The sequence below is a fragment of the Prosopis cineraria genome, unplaced genomic scaffold, assembly GCF_029017545.1.
Source record: "Prosopis cineraria cultivar Desert tree isolate PC_DT_omini unplaced genomic scaffold, ASM2901754v1 PC11, whole genome shotgun sequence".
Classification (NCBI taxonomy): domain Eukaryota; kingdom Viridiplantae; phylum Streptophyta; class Magnoliopsida; order Fabales; family Fabaceae; genus Prosopis; species Prosopis cineraria.
Window position 1 is genome coordinate 25,307,401 of NW_026555342.1, and position 25,187 is coordinate 25,332,587.

The 25,187-nt window shown below is 31.7% G+C and overlaps 1 pseudogene; it reads right to left on the reverse strand.

The window, feature by feature from the left end:
* Nucleotides 1-725: 725 nt before the first annotated feature.
* Nucleotides 726-25,150, reverse strand: LOC129286382 (peroxisomal ATPase PEX6-like; annotated as a pseudogene).
* Nucleotides 25,151-25,187: the final 37 nt, after the last annotated feature.

Consider the following 25,187-nt stretch of genomic DNA (forward strand, 5'->3'; position numbering starts at 1 on the left):
GGTGTGCCTTGGTTCCTTGTAAAAGTGTAATTTATTTTCCCCCCTATTTGAAGATATCATTGAAATGAGTGGTTTTAAGGGAAACATTTTTGTAATATAATAGAAGAATGGAAAATTGAAGTGAAAGTTGAGATATGGTTGAACAAGTTCTAAGAAAGGATTGACCTACTAGTCATAGTACTTTTAGGATAGTTTCCCTTGAAGGAGAATTAATGCTAGATTGCACAAATGCTTGTAAATGATTTTAAAATGGGATACGGTGATTCTCGAGTCTTGAATAGTGACACTATCTTGGAACAGCCCTCCTAGCATAGACTCAAAATAACAATCTTATGCTTCATAAAAGTTAACCTAATGATACAGAACAAGGATATTAAATAAAATAAATTGAAGTAGGTGTTATTTGTATCACAAGCCTCATTCTCCATACAGCTTGTTCTACTGCTTCAACTCACACATTATCAATCTATGAGCATCAAAACTTACAGGAACCTATAGTAAAATACAAGATTTAGATTCCTCTACATATGTCCCATTGATAGATGATAAAGCTTTCTCAAGGGCAATGAAAGAAAAGCCGTTCAAAAAAATTCATGATCTCTTGCAGCAATCTCATATTCACCTAACAATTTAGGGAGATTAGGTTATGTGTTGAAATCTTAATTAATCTTCTTGTAAGTATTTTCCCAGAATGGTGCATGACAAAAACAAAAACAAAAAAGTTCCAAAATCAATTGGCTAACGACATGTTTTAGTTGAATCTTCAATTGCTAAGATCAAATGGAATCATTAATGAACACTAAAAGCATAACTAGCCCCCATATCATTTACACAAATATCCATTTATAGTAAGTATTTTCCAATAATGGTAGAAGAGCTAGAAAGAAAATATTATAGGCCTAAACCAAGCAAAAACCATAGCCATTTATGTAATATTTTGAAGATACCTGATTCTTGGCCTGAATCATGTCTTCCATGTTTATAGGCCTCAAGGTAATTACTGGATGTTCTTTGTCCTCTTTAGCTCTTGAAGTAGCTTTTGAGCTTTTGTCTTCAGCCTCTTTCTTATTCTTGTCCTAAGTTGATTTAAAATTTATTCTAGTTAGCTAAAAGATAATGATTAAGTTGAGAAAGCACATTGAGATTATGTTATAGGTCAAGGAAATTAATTGCTCTTGTGCATCATCTTTAGGACATAAAGCAGCTTCTGAACTTTGTCCTTGAGTCTCTTTGTTATTCTTTTCCTTAAATGAGAAAAATGTTTATGCTAGTCAGCTAAAAGACTTAATAAATTGAAAAGCAATACTGACATGTTGTAACTAGCTAACATTGTCAAGTTTGGTTAGTAACATTACCTTATCCTTCAATCTCTCCTGCTTTATTAGCTCCCTAATAGGCTGATAAGCAGCAGCAGTGCACAAATTCTATTTATAAGAAATCTAGTGTCAAAGATGGTCACTATAGGTTATAAGTTTGAAAATAGAATCACAATATGAAAGAAAGAACAGGGAAAAAACTTGATATCACTTCTAGTATATCCCTCTATCATAAGTGCAAGCTCTGTAAAGTCTGAATTTTTAGTATTTTCCTTAGCTAGTAGAGTTTTCAAGATAATCTCCCATGCCTCAACTAACAGAAGACCAACCATGATTTTGCTCAACATTGAAAGTTACAAAAGTATCAAGGAAAAAATCATCACAATGTATTTTTCAAAAATTGAATTATTTAACAATATTATTAAGAGAGAAAAAAACAAAATAAATTTGCAAGAGATTCTTTAATTTAGAGAGCTTTTGAATAGTTCCTACTCACTAATGCAAAATTGAAGCCAAGACTCACTAGTACAAAAATGACTTTTTACAATGGTTAAAAATGACTTTTTACAATGGTTAAAAATGACTTTTTACAGCAGTTAAACAGGCGATGTTGTTTCAGGGGGTGTAGAAAGTTCCTCTTTTTACATCGGTTATGAACCCGATGTAAAAAATAATATTTTTACATCGGTTATAAAGCCAATGTTAAAAATTATATAAAAGAAAATAAAAAAATTACTTTAACTTTTAATATCATTTAGGATGTCAATCGGTGTTAAAAATAGACTTTTAACACCATTTATTACTATAACCGATGTAAAAAATATTATATTCTATAGCGGTTACGGTAATAACCGGTGTAAAAAGTATTTAATTTTTTTATATTATATTTATTTTATCAATTTTACCCATTCCTGTGCATAAAAATTATCAAATCAGACAGCTCAATTCATTTATAATTGTTTGTCAAGTATTTATTAACTATACAAAGCTATTTAACTATTAAAAATAACAATTGTCAAAATTGTCAAAATTGCCATTCCTGTGCATAAAAATTGCCAAATTACACAGCTCATTTCATTTATAATTGTTTATCAAGTATTTATCAACTATACAAAACTTTTTAACTATTAAAAAACTAATAATTGTGTAAATTGTATCAACTATCAAAATTAAAACATGTCTAAAAGTAACAAAAAACCTCACAAGTTCTCCACAAAATAAGTTGCCCAATATATATGGATGTCTTCAATTTCAGCTTCAGGAAATGCATCCAAATTGTCGAACATCTAAAATTTGATTCATAAAATAGGCATATTAATCAATCTCAAATAACATAATAACATAAAACTTTTAAAAATATATTTACCTCTTTTGTAAATTCAGTCATACCTAATATGATAATATTGAGCATGTGTCTCATGACATATAGATCGCACAAGTTCGTCCTCACTGGTTGTCTATGACTCTATATAAAAACAAATCATAAAAAATTAGTAAGAAATCTTAATAATTGAACATATTAATAAAGTATAGCATCACCTTTAGCTCAACCCATGTGGGATCCTTGAGCTCATGTCCATGCTTTTGTAAGACTACATTTTAATATGTTCTCATTACCCTATGATTAAGATCACCAAGTTAGTAAAAATATTTAAAAAATTAAATTAAATAGTTTAGTAAAAGTATTCTTATAAGTCTATCATCTTCTTCATTTCTTTCCCAAGTTTGTAATGGAGGGAGCATAAAAAGATGATAGTGTTGCTTTTCATTGAAAGAACAAATAACTGCCAATGGTCCCTGCTAAATATGATACAAGTTAAAGTAAAACCATATTGAAAAAAACTATTAATTATAAATTGATCCTTACAAGTGCACATATGGAGCCATAAAAACGTCCTTTTTGACTTCACATATTTTCTATTGGAGGTATGTGGCCCTTAACTCTGAAGTATTACCTTTTTCTGTCATGTGATGAGGGCAAAGGAATCTAAACTTATCACCTTTGCCTGATGTAATGCACAAATGATGAAGGTACCTACAACAATGCAATTATATTAGTTTACTAAACTTGATGATTAAGTTTACTTACAACAATGCAATTATATTAAAGAAAAACATACTTACATCATAAATAATTCAATGTATGGTGTGGTAAGCTGATTATTTGACAGAAGTCGAACCAAATCTTCCTGTTTAATTGTCACTATCATGTCTTTCTTAACCACAATCTCCAGATCCATTTCTAAACTCTTGAATTCAAATGATAAATTATACGCCATTAAGATTATTCACTGATGCGGAGTCAACAAGGGTTGTGGAAGTTTCGGGAGATTCGGTGAGGAATGCTTCTACATAATAAAAAGGCAAGAAATAGTTAATAAAAAACATATATTAGGAAGTTGCTACATAATAAAAATTCATGAAATTTCATACCATAGCTTGAACCAGATTCACAAGTCTCCTGGGCCATGGGATAAAATTGCCAACAGCTTCAACCATAGTCTTCACCTCATCAGCAGGGAATGGAACCAAAGCATCTGACACTTTTAGATCTGCAACCACCACTCTTATTTGATCATCTTGAATTTGCTTGTAGTGGATGGTTGACCCCAAGCTGTAGATGCTACCAAGAGCAACCAAGCGTTTATCAGGATGTTCTAAAAATATCTCACACGGTTCACTAATGTTGTCACTAGAAGGACCCTTTGACACATGCTCAAGAAAATTACTCCCTTTTATACTATGAAATGTAAGAGACGTATGAATTAGTTCAGCAGTTGTCTCCTGTCGTGAGCTCATCATACTGATCATCTCCTCCTTCATTTGCTCTTTCATTTGTAGAAGCCGAGCTACAATGAAGCTTCAAACTCATCCTTAGTCTACTGTCTCATAGTGGATATCAATGTATCAAGCTCTTCTCTAGTCACTACACCTCCTAAATTGGGATGTGCAAGTGCTCCAAAGTAATCTTTAAAGCCCACACCATATTCAATGCCCCTCACACAACCCAAATGCTTTGGCTTGCCTATAGCAACTGTTAAGATATCATTTCTGCCCTCTAGAATGAAGCTTCCTTGGACTTGTTGCTCCTTAAGAGCATCCTATAATATAAAAATAACAATATTAATTAATAATATATAAAATTGTATAGAAATTTAAAGGGACAAGGAATAATAATTTTACTTACAATCCTCTCGGCAATCTCCAGTGCTGTTTCACTTGTATAGCCCTCTTTCTTGTACTGATGTCAATATCTCCATTTCTCCTCTCGAGAGACAGGTGATGGTGGAGAAAGGAGTATGGAAGGATCAAACTTAGCTTCTTCTTCTCTCTTTTTCTATTTCTCTGCCATCAATATATCATTAGTTCTAGCATAACCTCCACGAGACAAGGTATGAGGGCATTGATTCTACCAAGCAATTTCTCGCCCTTTAGCTTGTTTTTCCTGTTAATAAATTAAATTTTAGATTTTATAATTGAAGTAAATCTAAAAAAACTTAAATCAATTAAAAATCAACAAACCAAAGCCTTTTTAGAAGTCCGAATCCTGACAAATTCTTCCCAAGTATCTTCATCAAGGAACTGGTATGTATCAAGAGGATTAGGACGAGCCTGACCCTCTGGCACCTCGATAAAGATATATCTTCTAGCAAGATCAGTTTTAAAATTTCTCCAATGTGTTCCACAATAAGAAATCAACTTGTGTCGACAATCTTGATTAGATGGAACATCATATGTGGGCTACAATAAAGACATAAGATAATAATCAGTAATTGCCCAATAATATATAACTATAAAAAATTTTAATTTTTAATTATTTACCTGAATACTTTCCCAAATTTGTTCCTTCACACGTTCTGGCACATCAGGCCAGTCTTCAAATACAATAGGAGGCTTGGTACGCGATAGGAGGCCAAGAAAACTAATAAACTTGGCTTTATGTGGCCCTATCGGATTCCATCTCTAGTCAAATTGAATGTGGCCCAGCACTCCTACTTAAAGTCAAATCTCTCAATCGTGTGCCACGTCTCCCCCTCCTCACACACTAGCTCTGACTCGGCTCCTCACTAGGGGTTCCCTGACTCGGCTCCTCACTAAGAGCAACATCACCAATTGTTTGGCTTGTAGTGGGCTGGCTCTAAGTGTTATCACCTTGATTTTCCATATTCCTATAAATTCAAATAAATGAAATTAATTAAAAAATAATTAAAGATAAGATAATTAAGAAAAACAATCCCAACATAAATTTAATTGAACTAAATTAACATACTTTAATTTCAAAAACTAAACTCATAGAGGGATATTCTCCCATATCCCTTCATGATGATCAATTCTTAAAGTATGTTCATCATCTACTTCATCTACCACATCCGAAATTGGTTGCCCACTTGAGAAGTTAGGAGTTTTAGAAATATCAAAATTTGATTCATGATCATCATCACTATCAATCATCCCTTTTCCTTTAAGTGTTATTGACAAATTTTTATTTGCTGGATCCGTGACATAGAAAACTTATTTAGCATGGTCTACCAGAATAAATAGCTCATCTCCAAAAGCTAGTTTTTTAAAATCAACCATTGTAAATCCAAACTTATTATCATGAATACTATTGACGTCAACCCACTTGCATTTGAAAACAAGAACTCTAAATTTTGTATAATCAACCTCCCAAATCTCTTCAATAACCCCAAAGTAAGTCCTGGATGCTAGTTTAGGTTTCTTATCTTTTGAACTAGAAAAGTGTAAGGCTTCAGCCATTATCATAAATCCACTATTTTACACCGTACTCTTCTCATCCAAGGACTTTGTATAAAAGGAATACCCACTAATATCATAGGCATTCCAACATATAATATCAAAGTTAGAACCTCCAGCCAACCATTTAACTGTTTTAGAAACACAACTTTCATTCAAAATTTTTTGCTTGAACCAATCCACAAAAGTCCTATTGTGCTCTTTCAACAACTTTTGTTCTGTCGTTTTCATTCGATAATTTTTTGCCTTTAGAAGTTCTTTATGAGAAGATATGTAATCTTTAACTTCATCAATATTATTCAAGATATATAAATATACTTCTTGTAATTCATCATGATTTATGCTCTTCACTGATACTCCACGTGTAGGGGTGAGCAAAACCGAACCGAAATCAAAAACTGAACTGAACCGAACAAAGTTTGGTCTATTTAGTTCAGTTTATTCAGTTTAAAGGTTCGATTCAGTTTTTCTTAAAAGAAATTTTGATTTAAATGGTTTAGTTCGGTTTGAAAATGAAAAACTGAATAGACCAAATAAATCGAAATAAATAATATTTTTTAAAAAAATAGATATGTAGTTTTTGTATTTTATAAAGATTATTTTTATTTTTTTAATATTAAAAAGGGATTAGAATATTACATCTTGATCCTAGGCCCACAACCTCTATCTTTAAAGATTACTTTCAGTTTGAGTTTGATAAGAATATAACATCAGATAAAAAAAGATGAGAAAATAACACATTTTAACCCAACCCATTTGGTGGCCCATATAATATTCTCTTCATCTCACATTAACCCTAATCATTTCTTATCTTCCTATCGGCGCACACTCTACCTTAGGCACTCCAAAGTCCAAGCCCTTGCCTCACCTCCGTTCGTCTCATCTCAATTCACCTCTCCTTCTCTGTCACAATTTCTTCCTTACTCTCATCTCAATACTCGGTTTGCCTCTTCTTCTCCATTGTGATTTCTATTGTCTCATCTCAGTTCTTCATCTCAATAAAGGAATACTTTGAAATGGTAACAAAATATTAGACTTCTCTATGCTTCATCTCTGTTCACATTGTTCTCATTAGGTTGTTTCCATGCTTCATCTTGGTTGGTTGTTTCCTTCTTTGTTAGTTCATATTCTTCTCAGTTCTTCATCTCAGTCAATTTCAGTCTTTATTGTTCTCAGATGGTAGGTGTTCAATAACTGAAGCATCTAACTAAACCGAACCATTAAAATTCGGTTCGGCTTTCATTCGGTTACTTCCAGTATTTCGGTTCGATTCGGTCAAAAATGTTGGTGAAGTTTGGTCTCTCGGTTTTCTCAAATTAAAATTGAATCGAACCATAAAAATCGATGCTCACTCCTATCCACGTGTGCCTTGACCATATTGCCTTTTCTCATGACGAGATTTAGGAAGTCCAATTAATTCTGTACTTGACAAGTAATCAGAACAAAACTCCATAGCTTCTTCACCAACATATTTCTCAACTATTGATGCTTCAGGTCGATATGGATTTCTGGCATACTCTTTTAGTATTTTCATGTATCTCTTAATTGGGTACATCCATCACAAATAAACAAGACCATATAATTTTACCTCCCTTACTAGAAGCACTATTAAGTAAACCATAATGTCAAAAAATGTAAGAAGAAAGTGCATCTCAAGTTGGCACAAGATAGTACAAGCTTCTTATTCTAACTCTTCTAGTTTATGGGGATCAATAACTTTACTGCATATAGCATTGAAAAAGAAACAAAGTCTAGTTATTATAAGTCTTAAATCTTCTTTTAATATGCCTCGAATAGTCAAAGGTAATAGTTGTTGCATCAAGACATGGCAATTATGAGATTTTAAGCCTACCAATTTCAACTCTTTCACAGATACAAGCTTCATAATATTTGAAGAATACCCTAAAGGAACTTTGATTCTATGTAAACACTCACAAAAACTTATTTTCTCATATTTGCATAATGTATGAAAGGCTAGGGGACAATAAGTTCGTTTACCTTCTGGTCTTGGGTGTAAGTCTTCCCGTATTCTTATTTCTTTCAAATCTAATTTTACATTCACACCATCCTTAGTCTTACCTGATATGTTCAAAAGCATTCTAATAATACTATTACACACGTTTTTCTCCACATGTATAACATCAATACAATGCCTTACTTCAAGATTGCGCCAATATGGGAGATCAAAAAAGATAGACCTTTTTTTTCATATGCTTTTTGCACCAATATTCTTTTTAGTCTTACTGAAGACTATTAATATTTTTCACACATTCATACACTTGATCCCTAATCAAAACATCCAGAGCATCATTGTGTTCTTGGTGACCATGAAAAGCTTTCTTCAATCTACGATATGGGTGATCCCGTCTAAGAAACCTCCGATGGCCAAGGTAGACTATCCTCCTTCCATGTTGAAGTTGATGGTAGTTTGTGCTTTCTTCATAAATTAGACAAGCTTTATGACCTTTCACATTATAACTAGATAAATTTTCATATACAAGAAAATCATTTATAATACAAAAGATTATAGCATGCAACTTAAAATTTTCCTTCTGATTTACATCAAACACTTCCACACCTACCTCCTATAATACTTTCAAATTTTCAATCAGAGGTCTTAGGTAAATATCAATATCATTTTTAGGTTGTTTTGATCCTGAAATCAACTTGGATAGCATAATGTACTTCCGTTTCATGCACAACCTAGGTGATAGATTATGAATCACTAAAAGAACAGGCCATAAATTGTGTATACTACTAAGACTACTATAAGGATTCATTCCATTGGTAGAAATCAAGTTCCTTGGCTCATTGCCAAATTCGGGAAACAAGTGATCAATTTTCTTCTATTGAGGAGAATCAACTAGATGTCAAAGTTTTCCATCGGATATCCTCTCATTTGCATGCCACATCAAGTTCTATGCATCATTAGTATTTGCAAACAAATGCTTAAACCTTGGTATAATTGCAAGATACCATAAGACCTTTGTAGGAGCCCCCTTCTCTTTGTACCATGGTGCCTCACATTTCGGACACTTCTCCTCCTCTTCAAGCTCTTTTCTGTACAACACACAATCATTAGGACATGTGTGTATTTTTTTATACTTCATACCCATTGGACACAAGATCTTCTTGGCATCATAATAATGATTTGGTAGTGTATTTCCTTTCGGAAACATTATTTGAAGTAACTCTAGCAACCATGTGAAACTTTGGTCACTCCACCCAGCTCTTGCCTTTAAAGTAACTAGTTTTAACACCCCAGATAACAAACTAAAACCAGTGTACCCTAGGTATAGAGGCTTCTCTACGTTAGTGCACAAGTTATCATACACATGTGCTCGTTCAAAAGCCTCTTCCCCAACATCACAAATTATGTCCTCTAATCGATCTTCATTCATTTCTACTTCATCATCAAGATTATCAACTTCCACACATTGAGATATGTTACTATAATTTTTCAATCGTTCACCATGCCAAATCCATATTGTATAATTTTTGCAAATCCCATCACAAAGTAAGTGCTCTCTTATTTCGGTAACACCTAGTCTCCTCTCATTCAAACAATTAACACAAGGATAATAGAACCTTTCACTACTGTCAACAGTATTTTTCTTAGCAAATTCCAAAAATTCTTTCACCCTATTATTATACTCGTCACTTGTTCGTCTAGCATTCATTCAACTACGATCCATATGTCATCTCCTAAAGAATATAACTAATGTTATTACCTTCAAACTATTTCAAGAAACTAAATTCCTAATTAATTTAAGATTTGAACAAATTTTAGTAGAGTCTCCCCTAAAAATTGGATCTCTCAAGACTTTTAAAAAAAATTTACAAGAGAAAATTGACAAATTTAAATTAAATAAATGATCACATGCAACAACCTGAGGCCTTATGAAGCTACTAACAGTACTCCCAGCAACAATCAATATCATTAAAAACTAAATTTAAGCAATTTAGATGAAAGAATGAATTCAAAAAAATTTCGACAAAGTCTCCCCTAAAAATTGAACTTCCCAACAATTTTAGAAAACTTTACACAAAAAAATTAACAATTTTAAACTAAATAAATGATCAACAATCTGAGGCCTTATAAAGCCACTAATAGCACTCCCAACAACAATCAATATCATTAAAAACTAAATTTAAGCATTATAAAATTTAAAAATTTATATTTAACACATACCTGAGTAGTAGCAGCAATGGCTCAGCACTAAGAGAGTGAAGAAGGGAGAAGGAGTGGTGGCAAGGCAGAGGCACTGAAGAGGAAGGGTAGGGGGAGGGGGAAAGGGCGACCAAGGGAGGGGGCAGTGAGGGAGGGGGAGACGAGAGGGAGGGGGCGGCCGAGGGAAAGTGTGGGGGAGGGGGCAGTGAGGGAGGGGGTAGCCAACAGGGAGAGGGAGACGAGGAGGAGGGGATGGGCGACAGGGAGGGGGAGACGATGGGGAAGGGGTGACGATTGGGCTAGAAAGGGAGGGGGAGTAGGCGGTAATAAGGAGAGGGAAGAGGGGGAGGGCAGCAGAGGGAAGAAGCAACTAAAGAAGGAGCAAATGAATGGAGGAAGAAGAAGGAGGGGAATTTTAAAATATTTCATGCACCTGGTGTAAAAAGAGAACTTTTTATACCAGGTGCATGGCCACCCGGTGTAGAAACCATACTTTTTACACCCGATGGACTGACCTGATGTAAAAAGTCCTCTTTTTACACCAGGTTCATGCCACCCGATATAAAAATAAGTCTTTTTACACCGGGTTGACTCACCTGGTGTAAAACGAGGACTTTTACACCAGGTTAGTCCACCCGGTGTAAAAAGTGTCTAAAACGTTAACATAATTATAAAAATGCCACCGCCTATATTTTTTACACCGTTTAGCTTCCAACCGATGTAAAAAGTACCTCGTAAATTTCATATTTTGTACTAGTGACTTAATTATGTATCCAAGAAACAAATGGGATAAACACAAATAAAAATTCATAGAAGTTTTACTTGAAGGGTGGGAAAACTATAGAAAGTAACAAAAGTAATATATGTCCATTAAGGGAGCCACTAGTATGCTATGTCTAAAAAATACAAAAACTTCAACATGTCAGACTTCAAGATTTTAAAATGTGTCTTATTTTATATTGAACCCAATGATCCAAAAGAAACAACAAAGAAAGAAAGAAAGATGAAATTAAAAAGTTGGGACATTACAAATGGCATTAGAGAAAATCACATTAAGGACCTTGGCCATAAAAATTTAACTCCAAGAAAGCTCATCATTTTGTTTTCTTGTGACCACCAAGCAACTAATAAAGGTCATGTATGAATTTTGGATTTGATCTTAGGATAAAGAAAAAAGAATCAGATTTAGAAGATGAAGACAACATGAAGAGATATATACCTTCATTGAAACCGTCTTATGATTGCATCATTGAAGTCAAATGGCCTGTTAGTTGTAGCAAGAACTAGAATTCGCTCATCTTGTTTTATCAATAAACCATCCTAATGTCATGAATTCATTCTTTATCCTCCTTGTAGCCTCATGTTCTCCACATCTTGATTGCTTCCCAAGCAAGCTATCAACCTCATCAATAAAAATAATGGTTAGAGAAACCTTTAAAGCTAGTAAGAACAGAGCTCGGACATGCTTCTCAGCTTTTCCATACCACATTAATGTGATGGTAGACATTGATACATTGATGAAACTTGCTCCTGCTTCATTTGCAATTGCCTTTGCAAGAATTGTTTTTCTAGTACCTAGTGGTCCAAATAGTAATATACCTCGGCATGGCTTAAGAAGTCCGCCTTTAAAGAGGTCTGGTCTTCTAAAGGGAAGTATGATAAGCTTTTGGAGTAATTCCTTGATTTCATCTAATGCACCAATATCTGAGAATGTAACTCCTATCTCTTTTGCAAGTATAAGCTCTAATCTTATGTTCTTTCATACTTATTATCTAGAAAAACATCCTGCCAACACAAAATTGAAGTTGAGATAATACTCCCTCCAATTTAAAATATAAACATTTTCTCTCAATTAATCTTGATCTAAAATATATTTTTTATTTCTATTTTATCCCTTGTATTAATTAACCTGTATTTTCATGCTTATAAATTCATGATCTTCTTCTTACTTATCATAGATTGAAACTAAAGATAAAAATAGAAAACAATACATATTTAATATTTTCATGGGACTAATGATTTTTTTTTGGTATGTGGATTATTGACAATGGACGCTTATGTTTTGGGTTGGAGGGATTATAAGATAATGAAATAACATGAGGAAGTCAATGTATAAACTTCAATTAAACACTTCTTTTTTGGCTTGTTGCATTTTGAACAAGCCAAGTCCTATTTTATTATCAATCTACAATCAATCTTCAAGAATCATTGATGCACTTTCTTGAAGATCGCTTGAAGTTTGATCGCAAATTTTTAATTCTAAAAGAACCTTTGAAACTTAACTTTTACTCATTTGATCATTATCCACAATTTTCCCTCGTGTTGATTGATAATGAGAGTGAATGTAAACATACTTCCTTTCCATCAGCCTCTTGCTTTTCAGTATCCTTGACACTATCACTTTTAGGGAATAGATTCAAATCGTGGCACAAACTGTAAATTCTAAAGATTATCAATTACTAAAGTATTTTTTCAGCAAACAAATACTTGAAAATAATTGGACCAAATTCTTACCTTTTATAAGATATTACAAGCCTTACATTCACATATTCTGGATCCTTGATATTCATCAAATAGTGAGATATTGCAGATATAATGATCTCTACAATATGTCTGCTTAGTATCTCAGTTTCCTCGTGGCTGATTGAATTTAAGTCTTTACATTCAGCATCAATTTTTGCTAGTACTTCAGCATCGTGATTTTGATTATCTTGAGATTGAATTGCTTTCTTGTTCTCTACTAGTTAGGTTAATCCATAATTGAAAAACTATAATAACCTACATATTAATTTTTTTAATTGACATCTATATATATAAAGGTTAATATGCAATTTAAATACTGAACTATAGGCTCAGGAGTGATTTAAACCCTAAACTTTAAAAAGATGCATTATGAACCCTAAACAATTAAAGTTAGGATAATTTTGCCCCTACTGTTAACTTTTAACAAACGCTTGTTAAATTCATTTGGGAAAAATTGCATTTAGATCCCAATTTGACAACGTTCGTTAAAAGTTAATGGTAGGAGCGAAATTGCCCCAACTTTAATTATTTAAGATTCAAAATGTACTTTTTAAAAGTTTAGAATTTAAATCACCCCTGAACCTATAGTTTCATAATAATATCGGTGAAAAAAACATTATCATTCTTTGTTAGGAAAAAATCTAAAATAGATTCTCTTCAAACACTTTTTCTCTATCTCTTTATTTATCATAAAAGCATTTGGTTTTATTTTATAAATTTTCACCTTCATCAATCAAAATCTTTTTAAAATTTGATATAATATGCAAAAATTACTTTTTTTTATTACCATTGAATTATTATTGATTAGAGTGCATTTCTTAAAATATAAAAAAGGTTAATATGTAATTTGAATGCTGAACTATAGGTCCAGTAGTGATTTGAACTATAAACTTTTAAAAATGTGCATTACAAACCCTAAACAATTAAAATTGAGACAATTTTGCCCTACCATAAACTTTCAACAAACGTTCTTCAAATTGGAGCTAAAAGTGAAATTTTTTCTAAATAAATTTGATGGATATTTGTTAAAAGTTTAACTTTATTGTTTAAGGTTTAGAATGCACTTTTTTAAAGTTTAGAATTCAATACCCTTATATTTATAGTTCAAGATTCAAATTGCATATTAACCCTATATATAACAATGGTCAAATGTGATTTTTTTAATAATTAGAAAAAATTTGGAAAACTAGCACATTATTTATAATAATTTCATAACAAATAAAAAGTGAAATACAAATACCTCAAAAAAAGACATAAGAAAATAATAACCTTTGATCTGCTATGCGTTATGGAATGTGGAGGCATGAAGTGGTTATTAAGCTTTCTTTCCTCTCTTCTGTTGTTGTGGTAGTGCTACTCAAGAGAGTTTCTCCTCTTATTTCAGAAGCTGCATTAATTTTTTTGATTTTGTAAGCTTAATCAATTTTTGAATCATTTCTTTCTTCATTGCTACACACAAATGCAGTCAAGGGGAGCCAGAGACACCCGAATCAATCTTCATATACTTTCCTTCCTTCCTTTTGTTACGTATTTCAAGTCAGTGACTTTATTTGGCAAAGCATAATCATATTTCTTCTCTATTGTTACATTAGGATTGTTTTTATTTGTATAAAGGTAAGAGATCTTGAGTTCGACCATCCAACTTCTTTTTGCGCTTCTTTCTTTTTCAATCTTCCATCTCATTAATATAACCGAATAGCTTCCCTTACAGAATCTTTTTTCCAAATTCATTAATTGAAACTAGGGAGAAGTTTGAAGTAGGTGCTGGGCAATTAGGATTCAAATTAAACATAAATTCACCATTAAGTTTCTTGCTAGTTCTTGCATAACCAAAGCCAATGTTCTATTTTCCATCATTTCTCTGGCGATAATGCATTAAAAAAACTTGGTTGATGAAATTGATGCCTTGAAAGTCTTGTAGAACACAATTAATGCAATGAGTTGTTTAGGAAAAGATCTATATGCTATGGAGCATGTTATAAGAGTATAATTATTGATGCATACCAAGTATTTGTTATAATTCTTCGAAGAAAGATAGTTTTAAATGAAGTGGTTAGATAGTAATGATAATTGTCATTTTTAATTAGATTTTAGTTCATGAGGCCTTCAAATGTCACCTTAAAGTGCAAGAGTTATAAACTAGCTTTCAAGCATTGTTGTGATTATTGGCTAAGTTAATGGAAATTATGCTGAGCATGCTAAAGAATGGTTAAGGGTATTGATTAAGGATAATTTGGATGTAAGGTCAAGCTTACACTAAATGATTTGCATTCTTAAGGTGTTCTATGGTTTCTTGTAGAAAAGTTAAGTGTAATTTGTTTTTCCCCTATTAAAAGATCATTGAAATAAGTGGTTTTGAGGTTAACATTTTATAATATAATGGATGAATGGAAAATTGAATTGAAAGTTGAGATATGGTTGAATAAGTTCTAAGAAAATATTGACCTTACTAGCCATAGTATTTTTAGGATATTTTCCTTTGAAGGAGAATCAGCGCTAGATTGCACATATACCTGTAAACGATGTCAAAATGGGACATGGTGATTCTTGAGTCTTAAACAGTGACAGTATCTTAGAACAGCCCTCTGAGCAGAGGCCAAAATAACAATGTTATGCTTGATAAAAGTTAATTTGATGATACGAAACGAGGATATATTAACTAAAATATACTTAAGTAGATGTTATTTATTTTCTATCACAAACCTTGTTCTCCATATAGCTTGTTCCACTACTTCAACCATGCATTATTAATCTATGAGCATTAAAACTTGTAGGAACCTGTGGTAAAATACAAGATTTAGATTGTTCTACATGTGTCCCATTGATAAATGATTAAGCTTTCTCAAGGACAATGAAGAAAAGCCATTCAACAAATTCATGGTCTCTTGCAGCAATCTTAAATTTGCCTATAAATATCGGTAGATTAAGTTATGTGCTGAAATCTTAATCTATTTGCAAGTATTTTCCCACAGCGATGCAAGAGAAAACAAACAAAAAAGATTCCAAAATCAATGGACTAACGACATGTGTTCGTTGAATCTTCAAATGCTATGATCAAATGGAATTAATAATGAACATTAAAAAGCACACCATCCCTATATTATTTACAAAAATATCCACTAATAGTAAGCATTTTCCCATAGTGGCAGAAGAGAGAAAAATAAATATAGGCCTAAATCAAGTAAAACCATAGTCATTTTTGTAATTTGTGAGGGGTTTTAAGTTAAACCTACTTGATTCTTAGCCTGATTCATGTCTTCCATGTTTATGGGCCCCAAGGTAATTATTAGATGTTCTTTGTCCTCTTTAGAACTTGAAGCAACTTCTGAGCTTTGGTTTTTAACCTCTTTCTCATTCATTTTCTAAATTAATACAAAATTTATTCTAGTCATCAAGTAAAAGATAATGATTAAGTTGAGAAAGAACATTGAGATTATGTTACAAGTCAAGGAAATTACTTGCTCCTCTACATCATCTTTAGGACATAAAGCAGCTTCTGAGCTTTGGTCTCAAGTCTCTTTCTTATTCTTTTTCTTAAATAAGAAAAATGTTTATGCTACTCAGCTAAAAGACAATGATTAGATTGGGAGGCAACCTTGACATGTTGTAACAAGTCAACATTTTAAAGTTTGGTTAGTGATATTACCTTATCCTTCAATCTCTCTTGTTTTATTAGCTCCCTAATAGGTCGATAAGCAACGGCAGTGCACAAATTCTATTTAAAAGAAATATATTGTCAAGAGATGGTGACCACAAGTTATAAGTCAAAAAATAAAATCACAATATAAAAAGGAAAACAATTGAAAAAAACCTTGATTTCACCTCCAGTATATCCCCTTGTCATGAGTACAAGCTCTGTAAAGTCTAAATTTTCAATATTTTCCTTGGCTAGAAGAGTTTTAAAGATAATCTCCCTTGCCTCAACTGATGGAAGATCGACATGATTCTGCTCAACATTGAAAGTTTCAAATGCATCAATCAAAAAATCATAACCATGTGCATTGAAAAATTAAATTATTTAAAAACCAAATGTAGGCACATTTTTTCAATGGGGTTTTGAACTTTGGTTTATCATGTTATGAGTGACTAGTTCTTTTTGCTAGAATCAACCTTAATTGGTTAAAAATTAAATTATTATTCAATAATATTAATTACTAAGAGATCAAGCCAAAATAAATTTGCCAAGAGATGCTTTCGAGAGGTTTTGAATAGTTCGTACTCATTAATGCAAAATTGAAACCAAGACTTAGAAACAAATAAACACAGATAAAAAAATTCATAGAAGTTCTTCTTGGAGGGTGGGAAAACTATAGAAAAGAACAAAAGTCTATGTCCACCAAGGGAGCCACTAGTATGCTATATATGTGTAATGTTTTAATTATTTGAAGACAAAAGTCTATGCATGCATTTGTTCTTAAGGAAAAAATAATAATAAAATGAATCAAATTTCGATGATGAAGACAACCATGAAGATATATAAATACCTTCTCTGAAACTATCTTATGATTGCATCATCGAGGTCAAATGTCTGTTAGTTATAGCAAGAACTAAAATTCGCTCATCTTATTTTGTCAATAAACCATCCCAATGTGTCATGAATTCATTTTAATCCTCCTTGTAGCCTCATGTTCTCCATATCTTGATCGTTGCCCAAGCAAGCTATAAACCTCATCAATAAATATAATAGTTGGAGAATCATTTAAAGCTAGTGAGAACAGAGCTTGGACATTCTCCTCATCTTCTCCATACCACATTGATGTGATGGTAGACATTAAGACATTAGTGAAACTTGATCTTGCTTCATTTGCAATTGCCTTTGCAAGCATTGTTTTTCCTATACCTGGTGATCTAAACGGCAATATACCTTAGCATGCCTTAAGAAGTCCACTTTTGAAGAGGTCTGTTCTTCTAAGGGGAAGCATGATAAGCTCTTGGAGTGATTCCTTAATTTCCTCTAATGCACCAACATCTAAGATTGTAACACCTATCTCTTTTGCAGGTACAAGCTCTAATCTTATGTTCTCTTCATGCTCATTGTCTTGACAAACATCCTGCTAGCATAAAATGAAGTTGAGTAATAGTCTTTCAAGTCCAAAATATTTACATTTTCTCCTAGCTAATCTTGGTCCAAATATAAGCAACTTAGTATTTATAATTTTTTTTCTATTTTAACCCTTATATTTATTAACCAAGATTCTTGTGTTTATGAATTTATAATTTTCTTCTCACTCATCATAAATTGGAACTAAGGGTTAAAAAAAAGAAAACAATATATACTTTAATTTAATAAGAATATGGATTTTATTAGTATGAGGGTTATTGTTAAAAGATGTTTATATTTTGAACCGAAGAGAGTCTAAGATAATGAAATAACATGAAGTCAAAGTATAAACATTAATTAAACGCCATTTTTTGGCTTATTGAACTTTGAACAAACTAAATCCCATTGTATTTTGGGAAAATTGTGCATAAGGACAAAACAGAGTGAAATATTTGGGAGGAAAGACCAAGCACTAAAGGTTGTTGAAGGTGCATTCCCGATCTACAGTCGATATTCAAGAATAATCATTGCACATTCTTGAAGACTCTTGAAGTTTGATTCCAGATTTTTTAATCTTAAAGAACGTTCAAAACATAACTTTTACTTATTTGATCATTGCCCACAATTTTTCCTTTAGTTGATTGATAATGAGAGTGTATGTAAACATACTTCCTTTCCATTAGCCTCTTGCTTTTTAGTATTGCTATCTCTTTTGCAGAATAGGTCCAAGTTATGGCAGAAATTGTGAATTCCAAAGATTATCAATCATTAAAAATGTTTTCTGCAAACAAATACTTGAAAATAATCGGACCAAATTCGTACCTTTCATAGGATATTACAAGCCTTCCATTCACATATTTTGGATCCTTGGTATTCATCAAGTAGTGAGATATTGCAGATACAACGATCTTTTCAATATGTCTACTTAGTATCTCAATTTCCTCATGGCTGATTGAATTCAAGTCTTTATAGTCAACATCAATTTTTGCCAATACTTCAACAATGTGATTTTGACTATCTTGAGACTAAATTATTTTCTCGTTCTCCTCTAGTTGGGTTTTCCAGTTTTGAAGATTATTCTCATCTTCAAGATGTTTGATCTTAATCTTATAAAGGGAATAATGTAGTGAGCCTTTCATCATCTTTTGAGATGTAATCTTATGACAACTCATTTTCTAACCATATTTCATCGTCAACATCAATTACTTTGGGACCAAGTATTAAAATTGGCCCCTGAAAGTTTCTTTAGAATTTTATGAAACAAGTTACATAATTGTTCTAATTGCAACAACATCTCAATGCCCCTGATGTATAATATGATGAACTTTGTTCTGAGATAGAAACAAAGACCTACATGAATTAATAATATTAATCTTTCTTGTTATATATGATTTATGGAGAGCCTTGGCAATTATTGTAATTCCCAAATAAAGAACAAATTAAAGTTGGAGAAATAAGCCATTATGACATCACCTTATAAAGCAACTTCTTGAAGAGTTTTTCATCAATGCAGATGTTACTTTTGTTCTTCAAGGGAGCTGAAAATGGAGATTCAAAGCAATGAGTATATCACAAGTTTAGATTTTATGTATATTCAAATTCAAATACTACATGATTACTAAATGCTCTATCAATCATATGTAGGTAAGGAAAATTAATCTCCAAATATCTTTCTCAATTTTAAATTATATCTTTGTAATTTATTTTTTTTAATTGAGTTCTTATAGTTTAATTTGTTAGATTTCTTAATCCTGACAACTCAAAATCTTTGAATTTTTCCTTTTAAAAAATAGAATTAAAAACTTATCTTTTTATTGAAAGATTATGTAGCTTCAGAACTAATCAAATAATTTTTATGTCTCAAAATTTATAAATTGTAATTTGGTTACATTTTCTAAAATATTTTTTACACATAAAATTTAAAAAAAATTTATTAAAAATTTAATCATTATATTAAATCAATTTTTGTCTTTTTTGGCCAAGTATTCAATCAAAATTTCTATAAACTTTAAAAGTATTTTTTATTTTGGAAAATTTAATAATTTGTTCATAATTTTAACATTTATGACTAACATATATAATGATTCAAATTATAAGAGTTTTATTAAACCAAAATAAAATGCATGAACTCCCTGTAAAATGTTTTATAGTTAAATAAGACTTATTAAAAATGTTCAATTTACATTCAAAAAATTAAACTCCCTGTAAAATGGAATTCAATTACCTTCTGTTTCGCTAGTTGAAAAGCAACCAAACAAACTGTGCAATCTCTTGGAAGCCACCTCAGATAAAAACCTTTTATAATACTACTAATAAAGCAAACGAGTAAGGAAAATCACGGGAGAAACAAACTTAAATGGTTGAGATTTTGTTGATCCATATTTAAAAGATTATAGTGGACTTAAATTCTGATCATATATATAGAAGTGGCAAGAAATGACAAACACATACATAGCACATGCGGGCAGAAAAACTTACTGATTCTTTTCTTGCACATCCGTATTTTCTCTTTATCTATAAAATATAGTGAAATATAGTCAGGTACAAATATGTGCTTATTCAGCTTAAACAAATGAAATCAAAATGTGAAAGTAATTAATCACCTTGGAGGTGTAGTCAACAATATCTAACCACAGCAACTTTGATTGCAAGTGATGGGCTAAAGCCTTGGCAACTGTTTGCAGGTAAAGTTCTTCAAAATTTATTAAGAAAGCTAATATGAGTCTAACATACATGAAAGCCCAAACAATCTAGTCCTTATTGCAACACACCTATACTCTAATCATGTCATCAAAACAAAGGAGACATAGTTAAATCATGAGTTAAGGTGCAAAAGTATCCAAGAATTTTTTTTCAAGAACTTCGAGTATCCTTAAGTTTACAATGGTGTGTGAGCGCCCATTAGCTTTATAAAAAGAGCCAACCTTCTCCAATCTATTAAAATAATGATAGAACTTAACAAATTGGGGAAGATTGGCTCCTTTGATAAAGTTAATGTGTATTGATCCATCATTGTTGATTTAGGGATACCATAACTTTCTGGAGAAAATGTTTTTAGGTATTTTTACATCTTAGCCTTTATATCATTAACTTTGTTGGAAAAATGAAGATATTTCCCACGTTGTCCAAGTTTAAAACCATGCATTGTTATCATAAATCAGTGGGGTAGAGGAATAATTGCATGGGAAACTGAGTATGAAGGAAAAGCAATAGAGGAACACTTCATTGTAGGAGCCAAAGACAAATTAAATTAGACTTATAATAAGGACTATATGTGTGTGTTTTCTTTCTCTAGAGGCTAAGGTGCCTTATGATAAGAACCAGATAAAATACCTGCAGGTCCAGAAAGTATAATTGCCCAGCTCGCTAGTGGAAGGTTCCGGATGTGTCTAGAGAAGTAAGTTGTTTTAGATGAAAAAATGCGGCACTTACCAATAACTCCCGAGTCCTTTCACTGTCAATGTAGTGGAATAAGAATTATGTTATCAAGTTGCTCTTTTATTTTTGGCTCATGTTATAAGTTTGATAATGTATAATAACTCTTATTTCCGTTAGATTTGAAAGCAGAACAAGAATCGGGTGTTTAAAAAAGTCATTAATCTAGTCAACTATATCAAATTCCTCCAAAGGAGAAAACAACACCATCTCCATTAGTGTTAGTATAAATAGTATTAACAACTACAATATGTGTAAGTGAATACAATAATTCTAGATATAAGGAGAATTAGAGGGTTAAAATGTAAATATATCCAGAAAGATTTTGTTTTTTAAGAGTTTCTGATATCCTTAAATAAACAACTATGCATAAGTTCTTATTAATTTTATAAAAGATGCCAAGATTTCCCAATTCATTAAAGTAACCTGACATCGACCATTAAATTTTAAGGATAGAACTTAATGAATTGAGAAATGTTAGTTTCTTTTATAAAGTTAATAGATATCCATAAACAATTGTTGACTTCAGGATACCAAAAGCTTATAAAAAAAGTTTTTGAATAGTTTTGTACATTACCCAATATCATATTATATATTTGAAAAATGTAAATACCATTGCTTTCAAGAAATTTCCATGGTGCGTGAATTCCTGGAGTCTTGGTTTCATTGTGACTTTTTGATCATGACGTTATCTCATCATGAATTGAAAAGTGACAAATTAATAAAGTTAATATCACCTTAAGTAATAAGGAAAGTCTTGAAAAGTTTCCTTGCACTCCTTGCCATCAATCACATTTCTGAGAAGCTCTTGTTCAACCTGTTCATTCCAAAGCTCTTCACTCGAGTTAAGATTCCAGCCAAGCCTTGAACTTAATCTAAGCCCTGCTCCTACCCTACACCAAGCCCTACGATCAATGCTGACAGCAAAACTGGTTTTGGAGAAGAAAAACAAACTTGGAAAGAAATTGTGATTGAAGAAGACAGTCTAAACGCTTTTGACAATAATTCACGGACTGATGGGCTGCTGCTATACATGACTTTTCACTTCTCGACTCCATATATATACATACAAGACAGATACACGCCTTTGTGTTGGTCGTGTGAAATGAATTTCAAAAAGGAAGAAGCTTTCTCACTTTGTTTTCTTCTTGTGCAAGTTTCAATAGATAAATTAATGGAAAATCGCTGGCAAGTGAGAGAGAGAGAGAGAGAGAGAGAGAGAGACGGAGAATCATTCCATCTTCACCATCACACTCAAATACTCATTATCTATCGTTGATTTATTTATTTATTACTTCCATCCCTCGATCCAAAAAATTTGAGTGCTACCACATTCTGCCTAGATTAATATGAATCCTGGTTATGTAAGACTGTTATTACCACTGTGAACTCGGGGGTGCCTCAAGTTTTGACATATTTATTTAAACTCAACTATAATTTCAGGACTTAAACTCAAAACTATTAATAAACTGAACATCCTCAACCAATTGAACCAAACATCACTCAATTTATTTATTTATTTATTACTAAACGTCAAAGGAATCAAAGCTTGTGTTTGTGGAAGTTAGAAATAACGTTATTATTACCTTTATATTTGAATCTGAAAACGCAAATTTATAGGAAGTGACAAACAAAACTCTGTTTTTAGTCAAGAACGTCCATTGTTTATTCTTTGCCAGTTGCAATGATAGCGACCAGACTTTCTCTTAATCTCCAGAGATAGATTATTCATTTTTTCGTGCATAGAAAATTAAACATCTTTTTTGGGTGGGGCCATAGCCCAAAAGAAGAAGAATGCAAAAGGCAAAGAAACAGACTTAGAACAGCAGCATCAACCATAACATCTTGACATTGCCCACAATCTCAGATATGCAGACCCTCAGATAACATAGAAAAGTAAACATTTAGTGACTTGGTCCTAAAATAGTTTCTTAATATATCAAATTATCAATTTTGCTAAGAATGTTTATTTAATTATTTGACTTTGTATATTTATATTGAAATTGTGATATCCTCTATTTTTGTTCGTAAATAAATACTCATGTATTTTCAAATCAAAATAATATTTTTTATTTGGATTTTAATATTGAAGGAATCACTTTACAAAAATATTACAACATTTATTTTTAACCTCTGAAGCTTAATTACTTCGTCTCATTTTTGTTAAGATTTTAAATGTTTAATAAGAATAAGGATCAAGACTCACAAAAATACAATATTTTTAAGGAACATAAAAACAAGATATTAGTATTTTTGTATTTTGACATCACCACTCATATTTTGGAGAATAATGGTTGGATGTCTTCAATGTTAAATAAAAACATAAAATTTGATAATCATAAAAATAAGTTAATTCCTATATATTTATAAAAGTTTTAACTTGATTTTGAATATTATAAAGATATTTCTTACAAAGTTCTACCAAAACTTAATTTGGAAGCGGGGCAGATCGGTTACAACACAAAAAGGATACAAGAACAAATAAACCACTTGTAATTGTTCTCAGGAGGCAAAAAGGAATATGTACGTACGTATGTATTTTAACAAGAAGAATATATCATTTGAGGAACCAAAACAAGTTTACGCAGGAAGCCAGCCAGGCGCACTATGATGAAAGCTAGGAGACGAGGTGCTTAGGGATATTGATCCTTCTTTTCTAAATATTCACCATTGATTTTTTTTTTAATTTCTTTATTTTCCCCCTCCTTTTTTTTTCAAACAAATTCCTACTTTATCATAGCATTTAGTGGACAATATATAACACGTGCATACATAAATTGTCTCTAAATAAAAAAAAAAGGTCAAGAATGACATCATCATCAATATTCTTGAGTCGTAAGCATGCATTACAAGTGCAGCTTGTCCATAATATTATGTTTTAATTTGTAGAACTACTTTCCCCCTACTCTTAACAAAAGATGTCTTTAATTTTGTTGTAAAATAATGCGAATAGAGAGTAATAGAACAATAGAAATAATTTCTTATCCTATATAATATCTCATTAAAAATAGTACGCCCGCCATAGCCTGACATGATCAAAGGCCTTGTCATGTTAAATACTCCTATTGTCCTACTTAAAAAGTGGATATTTATAAAGTACATCAATAATTATTATATTTATTTTTATCTTTGTTTCTATTAAATGTTGAGAAAATTACATGTTAAATTATTTTATTTTCTGTGTGTGTTAAATTATTTTATTTTCTGTCTGTGTGTGTGTCTTTAATCGAGGTAAAGTTTTCTGTGTTTGTGTTAAATTATTTTATTCTCTCTCTCTCTCTCTCTCTTGTGTGTGTATTTAATCAAGATAAAGTTAAAAACTTATTAAATTTTTAGATAGAGTCAATAAGATTTAAAATTTTTCTTCGTTTCGATAAAAATAATGAAAGTGATTTATTTAATAAAAATAATTTATAAATAAGATCAAATAGAACAATAAACAGTGGATAATAAATGCCATCGTTGGGAGTGAAAATAAATCTCATGAATAGTAGGAGTTATTTGAGAAAACATGAACGGCTTAAGTGGAGATGGACATCCACAAACTCTTGATATTCATAACAATCTCTTAAATATCCATTATTTATAGTGCCTCATTAAAAAATTTCGACTAGAAAAAACTTTGTGAGATAAAAACCTAACAGAAGAAAACGAAAACACCATTCTTTAATACACTATTTAAAAAAACTTTGTGAGATAAAAACCTAACAGAAGAAAACGAAAACACCATTCTTTAATACACTATTTAATGTTGCCTTATATTAGAAACCTTAACAAAAAAATTCAATAATACAAAGATGAGAATGAGACCAACTGGAGTGACAGCATTAGAGTCTCAGTATTTGGAGTGACATGATAGTTTGCTCCACTATTAAAATACCAAGCAGGGTCAGCCACAATGCTCGACATTGCATAATGAGCTAAGAGGATAGGAGTCATAAGGTGG